Source organism: Equus przewalskii, chromosome 23 (assembly GCF_037783145.1).
Source record: "Equus przewalskii isolate Varuska chromosome 23, EquPr2, whole genome shotgun sequence".
NCBI lineage: Eukaryota > Metazoa > Chordata > Mammalia > Perissodactyla > Equidae > Equus > Equus przewalskii.
Window position 1 is genome coordinate 16007367 of NC_091853.1, and position 22194 is coordinate 16029560.

At 43.7% G+C, this 22194-nt stretch overlaps 1 protein-coding gene across 1 annotated transcript in view; it reads right to left on the bottom strand.

Moving 5' to 3' along the window:
- The window catches only part of RGS8 (regulator of G protein signaling 8), a 50995-nt gene extending 41442 nt beyond the window's left edge, over window positions 1-9553 (bottom strand). Inside the window, exon 1 of the mRNA XM_070591594.1 lies at window positions 9419-9553. The gene's annotated coding sequence lies outside the window, so the exon portion shown is untranslated. The remainder of the gene's footprint in view (window positions 1-9418) is intronic.
- Window positions 9554-22194: the final 12641 nt, after the last annotated feature.

Consider the following 22194-nt stretch of genomic DNA (forward strand, 5'->3'; position numbering starts at 1 on the left):
GGAAAGAAGTAAACAAACAGTGGAAGCCAGAGAAGACCAAAGGAAGATGCAGCTGGGGACGCTCCGCAAGCGCAGCTAACGAAGGGAAAGAGATCTCAAATAAGCGCCTTCTCTGGAGGGAGGGGCAGGATGCAGAGGGGTGAAGAATGGACCGTGACAGATTTCTAGGGAATTGTGCATCCCTGCTACAAGCTACTTCTCCTTCAGGCCTGTCTCCAGAGGTCCTGACAAGCACTGACCCAGATGACCCCTCAGAAGGTGGCTGCTCCAGGTAGGACTCTGCCTCCATAGACATTCATGATCACCATTTAGCTGTTGCATAAAACATTGCACCAATTCAGCAAAATCAGGTCAATTCAGCAAACAGTCGTTGGAGCCTACTGTGTGCTGTGGGGGATGTAGAGATGACTAAGACATCCTTGTCATGTTGAGCATGAACCAAGAGAATGAGAGATTTAAATAAGTGACTCGAACAGCTGGATAGGTGAGCTAAAGACTCGGAGTGCCACAGGGGGGATGCTGGGGGTAGGGGAGACCAAGTCCACCTGGGAAATCAAAGACGTCCTCTTAGAGCAGGCCTCATCTGATGTGCACATCAAAGATTACCAGTGGATTTTGACAAGCGGAGTTGAGTGGAGAAGAGAATTCAGGCAGAGGAACAGCCTGGGCAAAGGCACAGAGTCTAGAGGTCCCTGGTGGGTTTGGCCAACAATGAGTGCTCTTTCTAAGGAGGCAGGAGCAGAAAGTAAAGTGTGATAGGAGGTCACAGTGGAGGATGTAATTTAAAGAACCCATTGTGACCAGCTAGTAAAACACTTTAAAGGAGTGTTGGTCTGATCGCTTCCATTATCAGATTTGTGTTTTGAGAAGATACTGAGTGGAGAGGGATTGGAAGGAAGTGAAGCCAGTCAAGGTTATTATAAATCCTCAGGTGAGACAGGATGAGAGCCAAACTAAGACAACAGACTTGAGAGGAAAGAACAAAATGCCATGATTTGGGAAGGCTGAATCAGCAGGACTTGATCTGATGTGACAGATGAGGGGAGTTCGGAACGAGGGAGGCTGGGAAAGAGTTGAGAATGACTCTACAATTTCTCATTTGAGAACTGACTTTGAAGCCTAGGGCACCTCAGTCCTGCAATTGCAAGGAACTAAATGCAGCCCAAGAACCCAAAGGAGCAAGCAAACAGACTCTCCTCTGAGCCTCCAGAAAGGAGCACAACCCTGTCAACACCTTGATTTTAGCCCAGTGAGACCCGTGTCAGACTTCCAACCTTCAGAACTGTGAGATAATAGTTGCGCTGTTTAAATCACTATGTTTGTGGTCACTTTTCATGTCAGCAATAGAAAAGTAATATAAGGGGGCTGTCCTTGGTTGTAGTTAGGGCATTTCTCATATTTAGACAGGATCAGAGGACAAAAAGTTAATGGATACTAACAAACAGTGTAGAGATATAGAAACTGTTGAAGAACCCAGATCAGAAGTTAGATGAACTCTGCCTCTCAGGGAAATGTAAGCTCTAAAGATCTTTCCAAGAGTATGTTGCACAAACGCCCCACAAGCGAATGTCTGAGCTCAGTCTTAAATGATTTGTTAGCCTCCTTCTCCTCCCCAGGCATATGCTACCTCCAGCAAAAGCGGCTTTATCCCTCTGATTGATTAGCCATTGTTAAGGAAGGCTTTCTTTGCTCTCACATACACATCTGTCATGGGAAACACAATTAATGCTTTATGTTTAAGAGAAGAAACATAGAGAGAGAGCCACCTCCCTTAGCAGGAGAAGAGAGCCTCTGGCGGTAAGAAAGCAGAACCTACCAACTTGAGCAAACAAAGTAAATAAACAATAGAAACAAAATCAAAACAAATCCAGTCCCAGGATAGGAAGGAGTCAGAAGATTCCGAGTAGAAAGAAATAGAAATGGATGGATGAAAATAGAATAGATGGATGAGTGAGTAGATGGATGGAAAAATGGATGGATGGATGGATGGATGGATAGATAGATAGATAGACAGACAGACAGATAGACAGATAGATAGAACTGAAGGAACAAAGAAAGTTCCTGAACCTCACCATATGGACAATTTATATATAGATCTGTGAGAGTTCACCCCTGCTTGTGCAATTGGGCACAGGACTGCATGTGTGTATGTGCAAATGCACACACTCACGAGCATCACTCATGGAGTTTAAAATTTGCAAGTACCTGAATGTTGTTTATAGAGAGTAGAATTTAAAATGTCTATCCAGGAATTCTGTTCTCAACCAGATCATTCTGTAGGATGTCTGAATGATCCTTCAACTCCATCCACTTCTCCCAAACCCCATTTCCATAGACAGCAGCGGGGGAGTGATGAAGAACATGGACTCTGGAGTCAGACAGGCACTCTGTTTACAAATCCCAGTTCTGCCACTTACCAGTTTTGTGACCTTGAGCGTGTCACTGAACCTCTCTATGCTTCACTTTCTTTTCCTGTAAAATGGGGATACTCATAGCACCTCCCTCACCAGGTTGTTATGAGAATTAATGAGTTCACATTTAAACAGCCTAGACTACTAATGACCGGCGAGAATTCTACCAGTGAACCACCAACGCTGCCGATTAGACTACTAATAGACATCTCCTCTGTCCCCTCAGGATTCATGCCCACCTTGATTCCTCACACGTCCTACATGTATCCTGGTATATACACTATTTTTTAATTATCTGGTTTTTTGTGTATACATTCCCACTAGACCATAAGCTCCATGAAGGCAGGGACAACATCTATCTGGTTTCACTTTACTTTTCTCAACTTATCTCACGTGCTCACAAAATCAAGGATGAAATGGAGTTTTCTCTTTCATTCAAAGTTAAATTCCTGGAGTAAAGGCATAGATGCTTAAAAGATTTATCAGTACCTAGCTCTCATCTTTGGGCAAGTCATTTCACTTCTTTGGGTCTCCATTTCCTCTTCTGTTGAATGACAGGGCTAGGCTAGGTTATTTGTAAATTTGCTTCTAATTCTATAATTCTACAATTCTGCACTATATTTCTCTTCCTGGCCTCATCTGAAATAAATTGTTAGAGCAGTTTGGATGAACGACACTTAGTAATTTGTTAAGACCATTACTTGAGTATCATCTATCACCAGACGTGGTGGCCTGATGATAGTGATGGCCCCTAATCTGTTCACAGACCTCTGTATCCATAACCTTGGATACTCTCTCCCACACTGACTCTAGATTTGGCCAGGTAACTTGCTTTAACCAATGGGACCATAGCAAATAGGATGCAAGTAGAGGCTTGGAAAGCACTTGTGAGTTGGGGCTTGCTCTCTCTTGCTGCTCTTGGACTCCTGCAGCCTCCGTGTGAAGAAGCCTGCACTAGCTAACTGGATGAATAGAAACATGTCATCCAGTCACCGCTATCGTACCAGCCAACAGCCAGTCAACTGCCAGACATGTGAGTGAGGTCATACCAGATAATCTAGCTACCAGCTGACTGTTGACACACAAGCAAGTCCAGCCAAGATTAGCTAAGCCAGCCCAAACCAGAAGGATTGCCCAACTGGCTCACATATTTACGACCTAACAAATGGTTGCTCTTTTAAGCCATCAAGTTTTAGGACGTTTTGTTACACAGCAAAAGCTCACTGATACCTCAAGGAGTAGCCCAGATTCAAAGCCCCTTATTGGTACTTCCAGATCAGTTCCCTGCACACCAGTCATTTTTAATGTATCCACCCCAACTTCATTTCTAATATTCAAGAGCAAATCTGACATAGGCAACCAAGTGAAATCCAGGCTTTAGGAGAAAGTCAATTTGTGTTTGTTTCTTCTGAAACCTTGGACATTCCTTCTTTGCCTCAGGGTGGTTAATTTTTTTTCTTGAATATAATAGGTATAGAATAGAATAAATATTAACTTACTCAACTATGATGACATAATCCACTTATCAAACACAGCTTTGGAAGTTAACATTGTGCCAACTGTTTTGCCCAAATGTGTAATTTCCCACAGGAATTGCTTCATCTTGGAGGGCAAAGAGTCATCCTTCTTTGCCCTTCACAGTGCCTACTGCAGCATTTCAGTGATTTCCAGATGTAAATCATGGCCTTGTTAAATTTATGAAATTCCCAAGTGGCAAACACTGGGTCATCAATCTTTTATTTTTCCAAACAAGAACATTAAAAATGGTTGTCCACTATTGCAATCAATTTGTAAAGTAAAGATAATTTTAATGCCAAAAAGTGTGAAGGACACGATCTCAGAAGGAAGGATAATTCTTCCCACAAAAGCACAGCTGGTAACCTTGCACCCACGCTGAGGTACATAAATACTGATATAAAGAAATATATACACACATACACAAGCATATGCACATGTATGCACGCCCTCACATGCACACACTGCACTGTGTTCTTTTTTCTTCCATTTTTCTGTGGCCAGTGATAACTTTATCTTCAGCTGGTACCTATTGATGGATTGGATTTGGTAACCACTGGCCTAGATCATTGCATATATGAAACAATTACTTGGTAGAATATCAACGACCACAATCAGAGAAGACACTTGATAAGAACACGGAGGGCATATCTTAGCATTCATAACTTCTGCTAAAGGGGTTAGTCTTTTTTCAGATTGACCTGGAAATCTACACTAGAGCAGGTTCTGACCCCTCCCGCCACTGCCACAGAGCCAAGCAAGATAAATTTGCAGCACCACAAAAGTAGACATGTTGCAATAAATAGCTGCAACTCACCTTTTACTGAACACTTTGAAGGAAAACAAACCTTCCCCCATTTCAGCACTCCCAGAACCACACAGCTGTCGTTGCTCAAGAATGCTATTACGGGGATTCTGCAGACCAAGTCTATATTTTGAGTGACTGCAAAACTAACTACAATCACTCTTAAATAGCCGTTTAAGAAAGCATTCCCTCCAACGCGGACTAACATCTGACATGAATGACCTGGGACGCAGACAGCAGAAAATAGACAATGAAGAAGAAAACAAAAGAATAAGACAGTTCCTGCCCGAACAGAAGAGACGTTTCCTAGGCCACACCCAGTCCTCAAATGGGAGAGATTGGAGACAAACAGCAGTACACACTACAGTGTGATGTACGTATGGACACGCTTAACATAAAGGTTTAGTAAACTGTTTATATGCAGTCTGTGTCCAGTAGATGTGGAATTTCAAACCTTCCATGGAATCATGCACCTACGTCCACCCGCTTATGAGCATCTACACCCATATATAGCACTCAATATAAAATTTGTTGAAAGAATGAATGAATGAACAAGTGAATCTTCTACTAGAGAGACAGTTTATTTATTAATTTAATCAAATTGTATTTATTTAGCTCCTCCTATGGGCCAGGTGCTATGCAAAGGACACCCTTGCTAGGGACACTCCCATGAACAAAACAATCTTGGTTTCTTGTCTAGTTTTCATTCCCCCTACTCTTCCTCTGTCCCTTTGTCAAAATCCATGCAATTTAAGAATCCACCAGCTACTCATGAAGGTGACTCATAGACATCCCAAGGCCTTTCTCAGCAATGACCCTCTGAGCCCATCTTTAGTTTTTCAACTGCTGTTGCTTCAAACCTAGTCTTTGTCTCATTCTAAACCCTTTGTTCTGAATTTATTTCTAGAGTTTGAATCTCTGTGCTTGCCCTGGTCATCTCAAACCTGGCTCTCCTCTCTGACTTTTCCAACCCTTCTGCCTGAGATGAGCATCTCCACTCAATTCCCAGCCTGTTAGGGGGCAACCTCTAAAGCCAGGCCCCTCCAGACAAGAAAGAATCTCAGATCCCTTCCATGAGTCAGTTCTCTTATTCTTAAGTAATCCTTCTCACCTTAAAAAAAAAAAAAAAAAAAAAAGCAACCCTTTAGCTATTGTTAAAAATAGATTTCTGAACCAGGCTGAACTCCAGCTGACAACTGTAATCAAAATTCTGATACCCAGAGAGGGCAGACCACATACGAAGAACCCTCACAAAATGCTACCTTAACAAGGCTTGTTCCTGGTTGAAAGAGAGAGACAAAATACTATATTTTCTCAATTCTAAAACATTTTTTTTTCTCACATTTTAACATTTCTGTAGCCAAGACGTCTTACAATCAGCATGTACCTGTAAGGTATAAGGTTGGTGACCCCCTCTACCCACATCAATGCCCCACAAAACATAAAGCTGTATTGAAAACATGATCCATCTTTCAACTGATGGAACCTTGTATCTGAGAAAACATTGTGGTGGGCCACCACTCCTCATTGCCAGACGCCAACTGAGTGCTTATTAAAATGATTTCAACTTAAGTAGGAGGAAAGTAAGACCATGAGAACCGGTAGCATTTCCAAAATCTTTAACGTGTTAAAGTCTCTAATTTATGGAATTAGACGTAATATGGGAAGGATGACACAAATAACTGATCATTTTCCTCACTTGACATTTACTGGAATGGCTGATGAGCATTGAAAGTGAATGGATTTGAGTTCCCCCGTCTCTCCCTTCCCCTGCTACCCTCTGGCGCAGGGGCTGCTGGACAATAGAACGGAGAAAACTATAAAATCAGGGAGAAGGAAGAAGCCGAAACCATACAGAATCTACAAACTAGTAGGTAGCCTTTGAATAAGGAGCTGGCATCGTCTGGTCATTGCATGGGTTGTTTCTTCGGTTTGTTTGTTTCATTCTGTCCATCATAGGAGTTAAGAGGCCAGGCTCTGAGCCAGATCGCTGGTTTGAATCCCAAGTCCACCACTTAAAAGCTGTGTGACTTTAGGCAAGTGACTTAACCCTGCTGTGCCTCAGTTTTCACATCCATAAAACAAGGATCACCAGTGAGTTGATACGTGTAGACTTACAGTAATAACTGTCACATAGAAAAGCTCAATAAAGCTATTTATTTATTATTATCTTCTGCTTGAAATTCCCTTGAAGAAAAATAATCCCTTCTCTCGAGAAAGCCAAAGAATAATCCCAGAAAGTCCTAGAAGAGACCTAAATCCTTTCCTGAAGCTTAAGTATTCTCCCCCGAAGATTAAAGCCACATGCACCTCTCCCCAAGACTTTTCCTTTTTGTAGGTGAAAAAAAAATCAGCAACATAATTTAGGTGAGGGTGAATTTGCTACCGAGCAAATTCCCTTTTCAGTGTTCAAAATTCCACCAGTCTGGAACAAGAAAAGGGCAGAGCCGTCCAGCTGGAGTCAGATGCTTCTCTTTATTTTGTTTAATTCTGAAATAATTCTTGCTTCATAAGCACAGAATTTACTGCAGAAATTAGAACAAAAGGAATTAGAACAACGTGTGTGTGGCTGTGTGCACACGTCTCTGTAACGACTGTGTGGTTACATATATTCAGATCGTCTATGTAGTGCTCAGAGACTTACTGTATGTCTGCAAAAAAGAGAGCCCAGAGAGACATAAACTATTTATTTAAATGAGAGTAGACTATTTTTTATGATCCTGAAAAGGTTAAGGCAGAAGCTAGGTTATTGCAGAGAGGCAGTTATGATTTGTGCATTTTGATTCATCTTTTCATATTAAAAGCAGCCTCTCCTCCTGCTGTATTTTCATCACCCTGCGATCCTCCATCGCTGGGCCAGAGAGTTTTTCATATCAGTATAGAGACAGCCTTATTCACTTTATGTATTCCATCTGGGATTAAAGATATTGAAAGGGGAACTCCGGCTGAATGGGTGTTTCTCGGCAAGTCTCGCTATTTAGAAATCAAAGGAGGAGATTTCACAGCGTGTGCGGCTGGGGATGCCATGGAAGCAGGAGGTGGACTTCTGCAGACAGATGGCTCCTCCCATCTCCCAGGGAGCAAAGATTAGCTTGGAGACACGGGCCTCAGTGGCAGGGGGGACAAGGGAAGCAGGCCTGAGAACTTTCCTAACTCAGCCTCTGGGGATTGGTGCTTGCCACAGAGAAAGTGGAACATATTTTACAAAACAGGCTAGACACACACCATATGGCTGTGTTCTCAGGAACTCCCATATAGATCCCTGTTGGAGGCTCCTCTCCCTGTGCAGTGGCTCCCCAAAGTCGGCTTCGTTGCTGCAGGGACCTTAGGAATGCGGGGGGATTCACAGAACTCTGGGGATTGCAATGGGGCTGCAGGGAAAGTCTCTTGAGCAGCCTGCAACGTGCTGCAGGCTTGGGCCTTCCTGGCAGGATGGATGTCTCTCTTCCAGGAGCCAAAAGGTCTGGAATCTAGAGAAAGGGATCCCTCAGAGACCATAATAGATGCCATGCTTCCGCAGTGACGGTTCAGCTGCTTGATTAATGACACGTGAGAAGACTCGAGGCAAATTTAATAGGAGACAAACCCTTACAGGGTGCCTGCCCTGGATAAGATCCAGCGTCTCAGCCCCACGAAGGACGCTGCACAGGGGCTTATAAGATTCCTTCCTTCCGGAGCTTTGGGCCAAGAGCAAAAGCCTGTGAACGGTCTGCCTTGGTCTCAGTTTCTGAGTCCTGAGTGTGGGACAATGTGCCCTGAGAGCCAGCCAAGGGGAGCGAAGCCTCCATCTGCTCCTTCCCCATCCTTGGCTCCAGCGAGGGGGAGGGGTCCCTCAGCTGCTGGGCCAGTCCTGCCTGCCTATTGGCTGACACATTTTCAAAGCTACTCTCAAAGGCTTTGATGAACCGGCTGTTGCTGGGCAGCAGCTGAAGCCATTTGCCCTGGAAAATAGAAGGAAGCAGGTGTAACCACTCACCCCAACCTGACCCCGGAAGCACTCCCCCACACAGACTCTACAACTGATTGGGTTGCTTCATCCCTGTGTATTTTAATGAGCGCACCAATCTCAGACCCCTTGGCTGGCCTCTCCTAAAACGTAACCAGAGCATCACTCCTCTTAGCTTCTCTTTCAAGAGAAAGGAAGTGCCAGTCCAGGGTGGTCCTCTGGATGAGACCTAGGTTCCTCCTTGGGCTGACTGGATGCGGAAGATGCGGGATGGATCTCCCACCATCTACTTCCCAGCGCCTTCAGGAAGTAGCAGAGTTGCTGAAAGTCATAGATGTCTCAGCAAGACGGAATACTTTTCATTAGATTTCTCATTTAATTAAGTACAAAAAACTGAAATAGCACTTCACTTAAAAATTAATGCAATCTCTAATTTTTGTTAACTGATGAAATTTTGTATTTGAAAGTGCTTTGAATTTAAAATTTGGTATTTGAAAGGACTCTCTTGCAATTGTCTAATCTGATCACCACATCCATCTGATGGGCTAAGTACCTTTGAGGAGATGGCGACACCAAAAGAAAACTAAATGATCCAAGGAGTTATCATGAGTAATACAGCAGAAGTGGGATTCATATTCAAGTTTTCCCAATCCCAGTTGAATGTTCTTTCTAAGCTTCCCAATTTTAATAAATAAATTACATATTGTAGACCATTATAAAAAATTTGTCATATACATTTACCCAATGTGCTTGTCATGCTTTCTTGCAAATTTGTTAAATGAGTCCAACGTGACATTTAGGCCTTTTCTTCTCCTACCTGTAGCTCTGTCCCAAAGGAGACAAATAAGTGAAATTGGTGGCACACAGTGGAATAGTGGGAGTTTGAGCTGACGGACAGCCTCCAGATGTCTTTGAGCAGAATTGTGACATCATAACAGCAGCATTTTAGGATACTTCATCAGGCAGCAAGGTGTGAGACTCAGAAGAAAAAGCAGATCAGAGTTCTCACTACTCTTAGGCCATATTTATGTCCAATCTTCCTTTAGGACAAACGCAACTTTTTGCCCCTCAAAGTGGACGGTAAAGGAGGTTCCTGCCACGCTTACATCAGAGGTGGCTGCTGCCCCAGGGAGGAGCTAAGATTACAGGGTTGCCCTCAAGATTGCTCTTTAGATGCATTCATCATATCCAAGAGCCTGGAAAACTGAATGCTACTTCCAGCTGGGGATGGGGCAAAGCCTGGATGAAATTGGGAAGCAGGACTCTCTAAATAGCAGAGGCAAAGGTCTCCCCTTGGGGATCCAGTCAATCTTTGAGCTGAAAGCCTTGAGCTGTCATCTCACCTTAGATCCTTCCTCCATCACTGCCAGGTTCTCTGCTTTTAAAACACGTGCTTTATATCTCCTACATTTGTTAACAAAGGGATCAACCAGCTATCCTGGGAGAGGGTTAAAGGTGGAATCCTAAGTAAAATATTTCTCAAATAAATAAATATTACATTTTTCTGTGACCTCCTAAAGAAATTCAGTTCTTTAGCTTTGTCATCTAACCTCTTAGTAACCATAATGATGGGAATTTCAGACCAGTTCAATGGCATGGTCACCAGGAGATGACCCAATATTTGAGGGAAATAAAAACTTTTGTCCCTTGATTTACACCAAATAGATGCCCGCCTAACACAGTTACATCACCGTCCACTGACTCCAAGTACGTGGCCCAGTAAGTCACCTCCTCTGAATGGGAGTGCATAGGGTCACTGGAAAGTGTAGGTAAATGACAAAGGGGCAAGAGCACTCGGTTGTTTCCAGCAAGTTCGTTCATGCACTCACCCACTCATTCATTTGTTTGGAGTCCTCATTATGTGCTATGAACTCTGCAAGCTGGACGAGATAGAGGGGTTCTGAATGGTCCAGACTGAGCATACGATTCCAAGTCAGAACCCTGACCTAAACTTTGCAAAGATCCTGTTACCCTCTACCCTTCAACCTCTACAAACTCCCTGCTCCTGGCCTCGGAAGAGGAAGGAGCACTTTCTCCAGCAACCCAGAGTTCTAGGAGAGATGCTAAGGCCCTAGCAAAAGCTGTAAAGCAGAACTCTTCCCTGGGGGCTGGGAATAACAAACTGCTCTGGTCTTGGAAATCCTACCTACCACCCACACCTCACCCCAACCCGGAAGGAACCTGATGAGAGAACAAATAGAATTAGAGACCATGGCGAGTTGGCCTAAAGGGAAATTCACATAGACTTCAGCTAAGAAAGTACTATCCCTTTTGTTTTTGTGTCTTCAATTCACCAGAACTCCAGGGTTTTTATTACTTTATTTTCTCCTAATCCGTGCTCACAGCATCCTCCCACCTTTTTCCTCTGTTCTAAAGTGGAAATTCAGAACCAATATCAACCATAACCTGATTATCTGTAAAAATTGGGCCAGCCTAGAGTCATGGATAACAACAGCAGACAATTCTGAAAAATCGTCTAAATTTGCCTTTGGCCTACATTTGTTTATATGTGTGCACTTCAAAGTAGATTTGCCTTCCTAATTATGTTTTGTGCGCATACCCTCAGCACACACTGACTGGGAAGGCAAGGAGGGGCCCATGGAGCGGGCTGAGTGTTGAGAAAAGCTGGTCTGAGATAAAAATTTGTAGAAGTTAAACCACAAATTACATCATTCATTTAACAAATATGTATTGAACAGCAACAAATGGTACAGCACAGCTCTAGGTTTTGCAGGAGATATGCAATAGAAAGAGGTACAGTCTCTGCCCTGGAGAAGTTTGCCATCTTCTTAGGAAGAATATATAAAGACTTCACGTCTATACAATTGAGATTTCACATAGCTGTAAATATGAGCCTAAACAGCACTGTTTTTAACCCAAATATCACAAGGCCCAGGTGGCTTTTGATCTAATGGGACTCAGATAAATACCAATTCCTCTAGCAAACACACTCCAATTTTGTGTGTTTCTCTGCTTGTGTAAAATACCAGTTTCTCAGCTTGTATAAAATAGCAGGGGAATCACTTCCCAGGGTACATGAGCCTTCATGATAATGGGCTGCAGAGGTTGCCCCCTGAGACCGCATGTCTGGATTTACTGATGAGTTAATCACCGAGGAAGCAAATACTCAGTGTCTCACTTTGTCCTCAGTTAAACCATTTCCAGGCCAGCACTGTCACAGCCTTCCTTTTGGTTTATGTCCCTACACCTCGAATCTGTCTCACACTGACCGTAAAGGGGCAGGGGCCTTCCCCAGTCCAGTCATCCACAGAAGAAAAATGTGCCAACTTGGGAAAAGCAGGTAAGGGGGCAGGGGCTGTCTTGGACCCATATAAACTGGGACAAAAGTGTAGCTCCACAGCATTAGCCTTTGCCTGGTTCTCCCCACTAACACTGATTCCTTTCCCCTCCCTTCTGCCATTTCCACTATGGCAAGAAGAACTGGTGATGTGGATCATGTGTGTGTCGCTCGCTGGCTGTGAATCCCAGACCCACCCTCACTGCCCCCACTCCTGGGAGACCCACTAGGACTCAAGACATCATTGGTGTATCGCTGGGACAAAGAGTGGCCTCATGTGAGAGATGAGTGAAGAACTCACGAAGGCACCTCCAGCCAGGCTTACCAAGGGCCAACATTGTCATTGTCAGCACCGTCATTGGAAGTACTCACACCACACATGCCCATTTGTGCTTGTGCAAGCCAGATTCAAACATGACTCCTGGCCTCCTAACTGAAGTGACCTATGAAATCAATGAAATCAGTTTCAGAGATCCAACAGTGATTTTCACACTTTCATACAGTGTGATTTTACTTTCATACAGTAAGTATTGTTGTATGAAATGACACGTACATTACATACCTTCTTGCTATGTATCACACTTTTAAAAAAAGCTACTCTTTCTAGAACATACAGCATTGATGTGGGTGACCATGAAGCAGAAAGCCTTCAAAATGATACCATAATACTTGTTGAGGCAATACTAAGGTAAGAGTACATATTTGCATCCTGGACAAGCAAATGACAACATAAATAAAAGGACAAGGGATATCGAAGGTGAAGATCCTTTTAAAACAAGCCTGTGTTTTGGGGACTTGGGGGTCCTTTCCAATTCTTGAATGGGTTTCAGGTGCCCAGAAATGCCTCTCGTCCCCTGACTCAGCAAGAAAAAAAGCAGCCACCTACTTTAATAGCTTCTCCCATAAATGAAGTGTTTTAGGAGCAAGTTGGGGAGAGAGGGCATGAGATTCAGTCCCTGAGAAACTTTTCAAAAATGTGTCTTGTAAATCAGGACAATAATTGGGCTCCCCTCTTCAACTGGCGCTAATCATGCCCCCATAAGGCTGAGCCACAGAGGAGAGACTTGAAGATCAGGATAGAGTAAGTAATTAGCCACCTAAGTAGGAAGACCTAATGCCCCAGAATGCCTTCCCCACTCTGAAAATTAATGTGTAAGTGTATTATTCTATATCAAAATCCGAATTCCCCTGAAGAGGTAACACTATAGATTGTCAGTCATTTACACCTCAGTGTGAATTTTTTTCAGATCCTTTTCTAAAACCAAGTATTGATAGGAACAAGAAAAGATTGTGAAAACCTCACAAGCCTTAGTGGGGGACCGCTATTGTAAAAGGGGCCCCCAAGGAAGGAGGCTGGAGAGGCAAAGACAACCTTTCTTACTTTGCTTAGCTCAGAGCTGGTCCAGCTGAGGAACACGGCCTTGCGCCTGCTAAGAACACTGGAGCAACTGTGGTTTGAGCCAGCTTTCTAAGAACATTGGCCATTTGAGTTTGGCTTTGAACCTAGAAGTCCAAATCCAAGTATGAAGCAGGGTGAGGTACGCCCAGAAGTGTCAAGAATTTGATTTTAATATTTCTCAAACCACCCTCATTTCTTTTCCTGCCCTCCCCTCCCGCACCCCAACTACCAGGAAAGTCATTCCAATAACCCCCTAACTTGGGACCAGATGATCTCCATGCCATGGCCAGGGAAAGTCCAAGGGCAGAAGCACCTAAGACAACTATCGGGTCATCATCATCATCGATAAATAGAGTGTCTTGGAGACTTTCTATATGCCAGGATGCTGCTAAGCTTTTTATGTGAATTATTTCTTTGGATAGTTACAACAACAATGAGGTAAGTTTATAAACTAAGGTTTAGAGAAGTTAAGCCAAGGTCACATGGTTTGGAAGTAGTGCAGCTGGAATCCAACCAAGGCAGTCTAACTCCAAACTCTTAACCAATAGGTTAAGCAGCAGCAACCCTTGGGAAGAAGTGCTAGCCAGTGGAGTAATCAACTGTGAAAGGTCTGCTTCCTTTTGCGTGCCTTCGCCTCCGGCCTCATCCCTGCACAATGGGAACTGACAAAAGAATTTTTGCCCATACTACCTTCCAGGTAGTGGAAAGGAAACCCTGGCCCGGGTCCTATCGTGTCCTTCAGGAAGATGCATGAAGGAGAGACAGACCTGGCTCACAGCAGCTGTCAGCCCTGCGCTGAAAAGCAGCCCTCTCCAGGGAGGCATGCCTCGGCTCCCCTACCCCTGAGATGAAATAATGGCTCAGACAAGGGGTTTGAAGCCATCAATGGACTGACAGCATAATACCCATGACTTTCACAGTGTGTGTCTCTCAGCTGCAGAAATAAGGGCAGGATAATTTTAGCTCTGCGTGTCTTAGCAGGGGTCCATCTCTCCTGCCACCAAGCTGGCTCCAGACAGAGGCCAGTTGGGTCCTTCGGCAGCGAGGCCCTCCGATCCTGGTAAGAACCACAAATTGCAAAGTCTAGGGAATACGTTTGGGCTCCGGTGGGGCACAGGGCTACCCGGCTCCAGAGCTGCATGTCAGCAGGAAACCACTTCCTCTCTGGCCAGGGGCCTGAAGTGGTGATCTCTGAACATCCGAGGAGACACTGCTGCTCCCAACATCTCACTGAGCCCAGCTCCGCTGAGCAGCTCTGCAGGCAGAGGACGGGGCAGGAAAGAACCCCCTGTGTGGAGGGCTGGGACGGCCAACATCCTTTGACCTAGAAAGAGTGACCTAGCCCAAGCGCTTTTCTCCCTTTCCACACACCTCTTCCTTTCTTTCTTTGGTTTTAGTGGCTCCTCTTTTACCTGGTTTCCCTCTTACTTCTGTGGATGTGCTTTCACGTATGTGCAAGATTTTTTGTCCTTTATAGGGCATTTCACTTTCCCAATTTTATGGGTCTTATTCCTTAGTGGAAAAACCCAGGATCTCATCATTTCCACTCTAACCACTTTCGCTCTCCTCAGCCCTTCTCTCTTTGTTCACCAACGCCAGGCATAAGTGCTTACTGAGGAAAAAGACTCAAGAATCTGAGCTATGAAGTACACACACGCACACACACACACACACACGCTCTTCCCACTCAGGTCAGAATATGCTTGGCTCAAACTCATCAGAACCAGTTGAAGACAATGACCTCTCTCTCTCTAGTTAGGGTCTCCACATCAATGTGGCACCTCACACCGAACACCTTTAGAACCCAGGGACTAAGCTTCCTTAGCTCTTGGTGAGCTGTAAGTTACTCCACAGGGCCAAAGACTGGAGAGCACCTACCATGGGATGTACCAGGAAGTGCCACTGGTGACGCTATATCTCCTTGGCACTCCCCTGCCAAGCTGGAATTTAAAGTGCTGACAAGCTATCTATACCCTGTTTTTAAGAAATAGACACCAAGTTGCAAACTATTGTCAAGTTAATTCTCATTTTTTCAAATATCACCACTGCCCTTTACTTGCTTTGTGAACTCAGGCAGTGTTAACAATCTCTCTCCCTCAGTTTCCTCGTCTTTAAAATAAGGATGCTAAAAATCACCTATCCCTTAGGGTCGTTGTGTCAAATAAATGTGAAACACTTGCAAGCAGCAGAATCCAACTCTGGACAACTTCACCGATGAGATAGCTCCCAGACTCAAGAGAAAAAAATGGAAGCTCAGGCTCCAGAAAAGGCAAGGACCAGGGAAACGCCAAGATTCCAGGTTACAGAAGTGAAGTTTCCTCAGGGCAGCCCTGTCAAAATTAATCAACTCCATTCATTTTTCCCACCTTGTGTTACTCAGCTCAAGCTTCATCTTTCCAAGAGAGAGAGGCTGATTGGTCTAGCGTAGGTCACACACGCAGCCTCCTTACCAGTGGAGGGCACAGAACTGGATTCACACAAGCACCTTACTCAGCAAATTAAGTCACTATCAGCCCAAAAGGCTTCAGGCTGGACATGAACAGGCGATGAGCCAGTACCCCCTGCACGGAGCCACTCCCCTCATGACTTACCTTCTCCAGGTAGGAGTTTAAGACACTATTTCCAGCAAGGATTGGCCTTCTAAGCAGGAGGTGTGGCTGCTACATCATGATATATTCCAATCACAAAAGCCAGACAGAGCCCCTCGACCCTAAACATCAGCCTGGTGCCTATCATTCTGCCATTAAAATGTCGTTTTTCCACTTTCTGAGATTCCTTTACAAAATGACAGAGGTCCCACCTGGTCAGCAAATACTTTACCTTTGCAAACATTTGCTCTCCTTGAGCTGAGAACCAAAATAGGACACAGGCTGGGTACCTGACTGGAAGCAGAACACCCGACTAGGACAAGACCCAGAAGGGAGGAAAGGAGGACTGAGAAGTGACTGGGGACACACACTAGTGACAAATATTGAGACAGCTACTCAGTGGACCAGGGTCAGCCAGCATTGGCCCCACATTGAGCTGTGGGACCATTCAGCTAAGTGATGTGACATCACCCTACTCTCTGTCTGCCAAGCTCTTGACATCTGCATTCAGAGCCAGGATTATGCTGGCCCCAGACGTTGGCTAAGTTCCGGAAGTCTCCAGACACTGCACACCACCATGTCAATCCCTATTTTCCTCCTTTTCTTTCCACCGTTCTAGCCCTTCTTGTTGGTGTTATGTTTAGAAAGCAAAATTCTCGAGGAGATGCACACATAGCTCTCTGTAGTTGAAGGTGAGCATAATAACAACAGCAAAGGCAACAACTAAAGAGCTTATTAAATGCCAGGAACTTAATATTATCTTATTTCTTCCCCTACAATAACCCTGCAGGTGGGCTTTGTTACTTCCATTTAACAGGTAAGGAAATTGAAGTCTAGGACGTTAAGGAACTTGTCGCACAGACAGAAAGTGGCAGGGCTGGAACTCAAATCTAACTGCAAAGCCTCAAACACACTCATCCCCTCTTGGACAGGGGTCTGACATCATCATGTCCTAATCACGCAGGAAGGCTAGCTGCATACCCACAAAGGACTCATGAAAACGTGGCAGTTTTTCCTGAAGTTTTTACTCAGGTGTTCAGAATGTAAACACATACGACTACTTAGACGTCAATCCACAGCCACACTCAACTTTGTTACTCTGGTTGCAGAGAGCTCAAATCCTACACTAGAAGCTAAGTAAATAAATGTATCTCGTTGAATCTAAATTCTACCACGAAATCCAGCTATCTTTTTAGTCTTTCTAGAGTCCTTATTGATATATCTTTTCAATGTGTTCACAAATCACCCACGGCTAGAACATAAAAATGTCCCTGGCTTGGAACACCATAGGAACAGCATTTACACCTTTTTAAAATGTGGGCATCCTTTAAAATATCCAGATTTTACAATAAACAATACCATTTAGGATGTTCCAACACAGAAGCATTCTTTTCCTTCTGTTCTTCTATTGTAGTCATGGAGACCTCAAATTTGGGTGAAATGAACAGACAAAATTAAAACCTGCACAAAAAGTTGGTATCAGAGCAAATAATAATGACAGCTTATATTGCAGTGATATTTGTGTCTGAGGAAATCAATCATTCTACAGACGTTACCTCATTCTGAACTCTCACTAAGGTAGGAAAAGGACAAATGGTCTCGTCCTCTTGAGATCCACACAGGACCCATGGCGAAGACCATGATCAAGGGAGACGGTGTGTCTAGTACCCTGCAATATACCGCTGAAACATAAAGAATTTCACCCACCCTGTTATTTGACATCAGGCTGGTGAAATTAATCATTTGAAGTTAATATTTCAATCCGTCAACTTAGCCGCTTTGGTCTGTACAAACAAGAATTGCCAAATTCTCCATCAAGCCATGGAGAGTGGCTGAGAATATACCATTGAATGTGACACTTTAAAAAAACAACATTTCCCTGCCCCGCCTTGATGACTGCAGCTGTCCCACACAGCTCCACACTGTCACACTGTCTCTAAAATACAGATCTGATCACCTTACTCCCATTGACCACGGGACGGACTTGAAACTCTTCCTGATGACACACGGTCCTTCCTGATCTGACCTCTTGCCTGCTTTCCCATCTCATCTCTCACCCCACCCCACTGCCTCCCTGTAGTTGGAAGAAGCTATTCACAACTAGCAGTTATTTAAATATTCTAGGATGTTGCCCGAGCTGGTTCCTTTGCCTGGCAATAGTACTTCTCCCCAACACATGCACACACTCAACCTCAACTCCATTGTGGCCTAGGTGAAAACACCCATTTATGGGGCTGGCCCCGTGGCCGAGTGGTTAAGTTCGCGCGCTCCGCTGCAGGCGGCCCAGTGTTTCGTTGGTTCGAATCCTGGGCGCGGACACAGCACTGCTCATCAGACCACGCTGAGGCAGCGTCCCACATGCCACAACTAGAAGAATCCACAACGAAGAATACACAACTATGTACCAGGGGGCGTTGGGGAGAAAAAGGAAAAAATAAAATCTTTAAAAAAAAAAAAAGAAAACACCCATTTATCCCTCCTTCCTTTTACGACGACTTTTTTAGGTAACTTTTTTCATTACAAAAGAAGCACACAGAAAATATAGTAAATAAAGAAAAACAGAAACAAGAAAATTAAAAGTATACGCAATCCTGTTACCCAGAGATAACATCCTGTTAGCATTTTGGTGTATTCCTCACAGCCTTCTTTATGTGCGCATACAGAGACATTTTCTACCACATCGATTTGATTCCTGAGACTCCACTCCAGTGCCACTTCCTGTAGGATGATTTTTCTAACCTTTCCTCCCCCTCATCCCCCCAGACTTAATCACGCTCACTCCCACTCACCCTTCAGGTCTCACTTTAAATGTCACATCCTCAGACAGTCCTTTCCTGAACTCCCCCCAAAGTAAATGACATCACCCCAGTGACTCTCTCTCTGATAACACATTATTTTCCTTTCATCACATTATCTAAATTTGTAATTGTATGTTTATTTGCGTGTTTATACATTCATGTCTTTCCCATTAGACTATAAGTTCCATGAGAGTACAGACCATAGCTGGTCATGCTTATCGCTTTCCCCCAAAACCTGAAACAGCATTTGGTATCATTAAACACACATTGAATATGTGTTGAGTAGCTAAATGAATGGCAGCTCCCTTCTCCACGCCCCTACTAACACCTTATCAATCTCTACCATGTCAACTTACTTTATTGTACCAATTGCTCACCACTAAACTGTTTGCTCCTGGGAGACAGAGACTGTCTATGAAGTCTGTGAAGTAAGATTTGAAGTCATATGGAGTCCTAATTACACCCCCATAACACAATGACCTGCACATGGCAGCTATTTAATTCTATCAAACAATCAAAAAAGTAAATGAACTAATTGCTATATGGGCAGGACAGCTTGCCAGTGACGCTGTTGGGTGATCCCACTTCTTACATAAATCCTTTATTCCTAGTTTTGCTTAATAGTGGCTTCCATATAATACCAAAATATAGCTGAAAAGTGAAAACATTACTTCATGCTCCAGATGTTTCATTTTCAGAAGCCAAACATCCAGATCATTGGACGCATTTGAACAACTGAGTGCCTCTTCATCGAGCTGATGGCGTCTTCTTGGCTCATTCAGAGTCTAAAGGAAAAAAGAAATGAATGCTTTGCCCCTCCACCACCAATAAAACTAAATAAGTATAAATAATTTTAGAGAAAACTCAAATAAATAATCACTGTGATTAAAGTCCACATTTTCAGTACATCATAATCTTTCTACATTCCAAAGAGCTCTGGTTTGCATAAGAGGAAACTGTTATGTGGGAATCTCAATGAGTTTGCTTTCAGCTGCAAATAAGAAAACCCAACTGAAAGTGGCTTAAATACCAACAGTTTCAGTATAGCACATCAGAGGAAGTCTGGAGGTTGGCTAACTCAGCAGCTGAGTAGCATCAGCAAAGACCCTAGTACTTTTTACCTTTCTGCTCTGCCTTTCTTAGAAAACATCTTCCTCATAGTTTCAAAGTAGCAGGAAGAGCTCCAGGTGTCATATACACAACAAATAGCATCCTGCAAAGAAAGCAATTGTTCCCATGTACCTCTTTAAATTAGCAAAGAAAATTTTAGCACCTTCTTCCGCCCCATCTCACTTCTCAAGTCCTATAGATCAAGATTGGGTCAAATGTCCATGCTTAACCCAATTATCGGAAAGGGGAATAAGAGTATCATGTTTGCTTTAGATTAGTGGTTTTCAAACTTTAGCCAGTATCACAGTCACCCAGAGGGTTTGTTAAAGCACAAATTGCTGGGCTCTACCCTGAGTTTTGATTCAGTAGATCTAGGGTGGGGCCTGAAAATGTGTGTTTCGAACTAGTTCCCAGGTGATGTTGATGCTGATCATCCTGGGATCACATTTTGAGACCCTCTGGCTGAAACTAACCATGATCTACCTACCAGGGATAGGGAGGAGGACAAACTTGCCAGGTATCTTGGTTGCCTGAGAGCTATACAGAATCATGGTTTTCTTTGCAAGGAAGAAGGGGGTGGCTATAGGCTGGCAGGATTAGGGTATGCCACAGTGAAATAGAATAGTAATAGCTAGAATGTGCTGAGAACTTCATATACACCAAAAGTTTCTCTAAAAATGGAATATACATTATTTAACTCTCCCAAATAATCCTGTGAGGTAGATATTTATTACACCCATTTACAGATTAGAAAATTGAGAATCAGAAAGACTATGTAAATTGCCCATAGGGAATTGCCTAGTAAGTCCTGAAGCCTGGGTGTAAACCTAGATCTGTGTGACACCCATGGCGCATGCTCTTAGATATGATGCAACTTGGGGACCTGAGTTTGAATTCTGGCCCTGCTGCTCTTCCACACCTCACATCGTAGAGGTTCCAGGGTCAAGTACAAGTGCCACCACCCGTTTCACCTCAGAAACGATCATGGTTTATTGGAAAGTGAATGCACTTTGGGGTCAGGCAGAAAATTATGCTTAGTACATGTGTGACCTGGCTAAGTCTTTAGCCAAGATTTGGAAATCTCTCCAAATTCAACTTCCTCTGATATACAACGGAAGTTGGAGTGACTATGTGGTAACATTCTTCACCTGTCCCTGGCACACAGAAGGCAGTCACTCTGAGTAGCTCTCATTACTATTACTAGCTCTGTGACCTAGGACACTCATCAGTACAGAATAGTCGGGAAGACTATATAAGCTCTGAGAAAATGCCTGGGACATTTTTTCATTTGAATAACCTGCTGCGTTATAGTTGTAAATAGTTAAATGAGAGCCACACTATGTCCTGTTATAAGAAAGTGAAAATTGTGCTCAAATTCAACCTCAACCAAAGGAGAAAGCTGAAGCCAAGGTTGGAGGGAGAATGCAGGAGCAGAAGAGGCTACTGGAAATATCGATAAGTTCTATGGAAAAGAGTCAGGCCCAGTTTTCTTCCTAAAATCAACAGAGTTTCCTTCCCTTTACATGTCAATCACTCTGAACTGAAATTGTTGAAATAAGGTGATAACCTCTGACCTCAGCACACAGATGGAATCAGCTCTCCAGCTCGTTTCCTCAACAACAACCCAGAAGGGACTTACCTGCAATTGACAGGACTAAAAGCCTGGTGTTTCAGAGGCTGAGAGGCCTGCCCTGATGGACACCCTGTCTCAAAGGGTGGCCCCCACCCCACGCCTGCTGTCGCTTCTGATTCCGTTTGCTGTTGTATGTTCTTCAGAGAACTTACCACTATCTGAAACTATATTGTTGGTTGACTTGTTTATTGTCTGCCTCCCCCATGAAAAGGTAATTTCCAGGAGGGGAGGAATTTTGTCTGTCTTGATTACTGGTATGTCCTCAATCCTTAGAATACTTCCTGGTATAGTAGTTACTAATTAAATATATGTTGAATGAATGAATAAACACATGAGTGGATATTTAAATAACAGAGACAAGATCATCTGTCTTTCAAAACCAGAATTTTTATTGGGTATGAGACAGAAACTAATTATCCTAATGGTCAACTCATTAATATTTAATCAAAGAAGAGAATACAAATGAAACGACTGTAAAAACTGTTATCCACATAGCTGGGATGAGGACCATACAGAGATTTAGATGAGTCTAAGCAGGAACAGGGATGTGACGAGCCTCACATGAGGGGCCAAGGCACCCCCTGGGACAGAACGTGTCCTAAGGAAAGGGAGAGTTGAGACCTATAAGAAAGATCCAAGGACTAAACAGTGTTGAAGGAGTATTTCTGAGGTTAGCCAGGTTCTGCCTCCC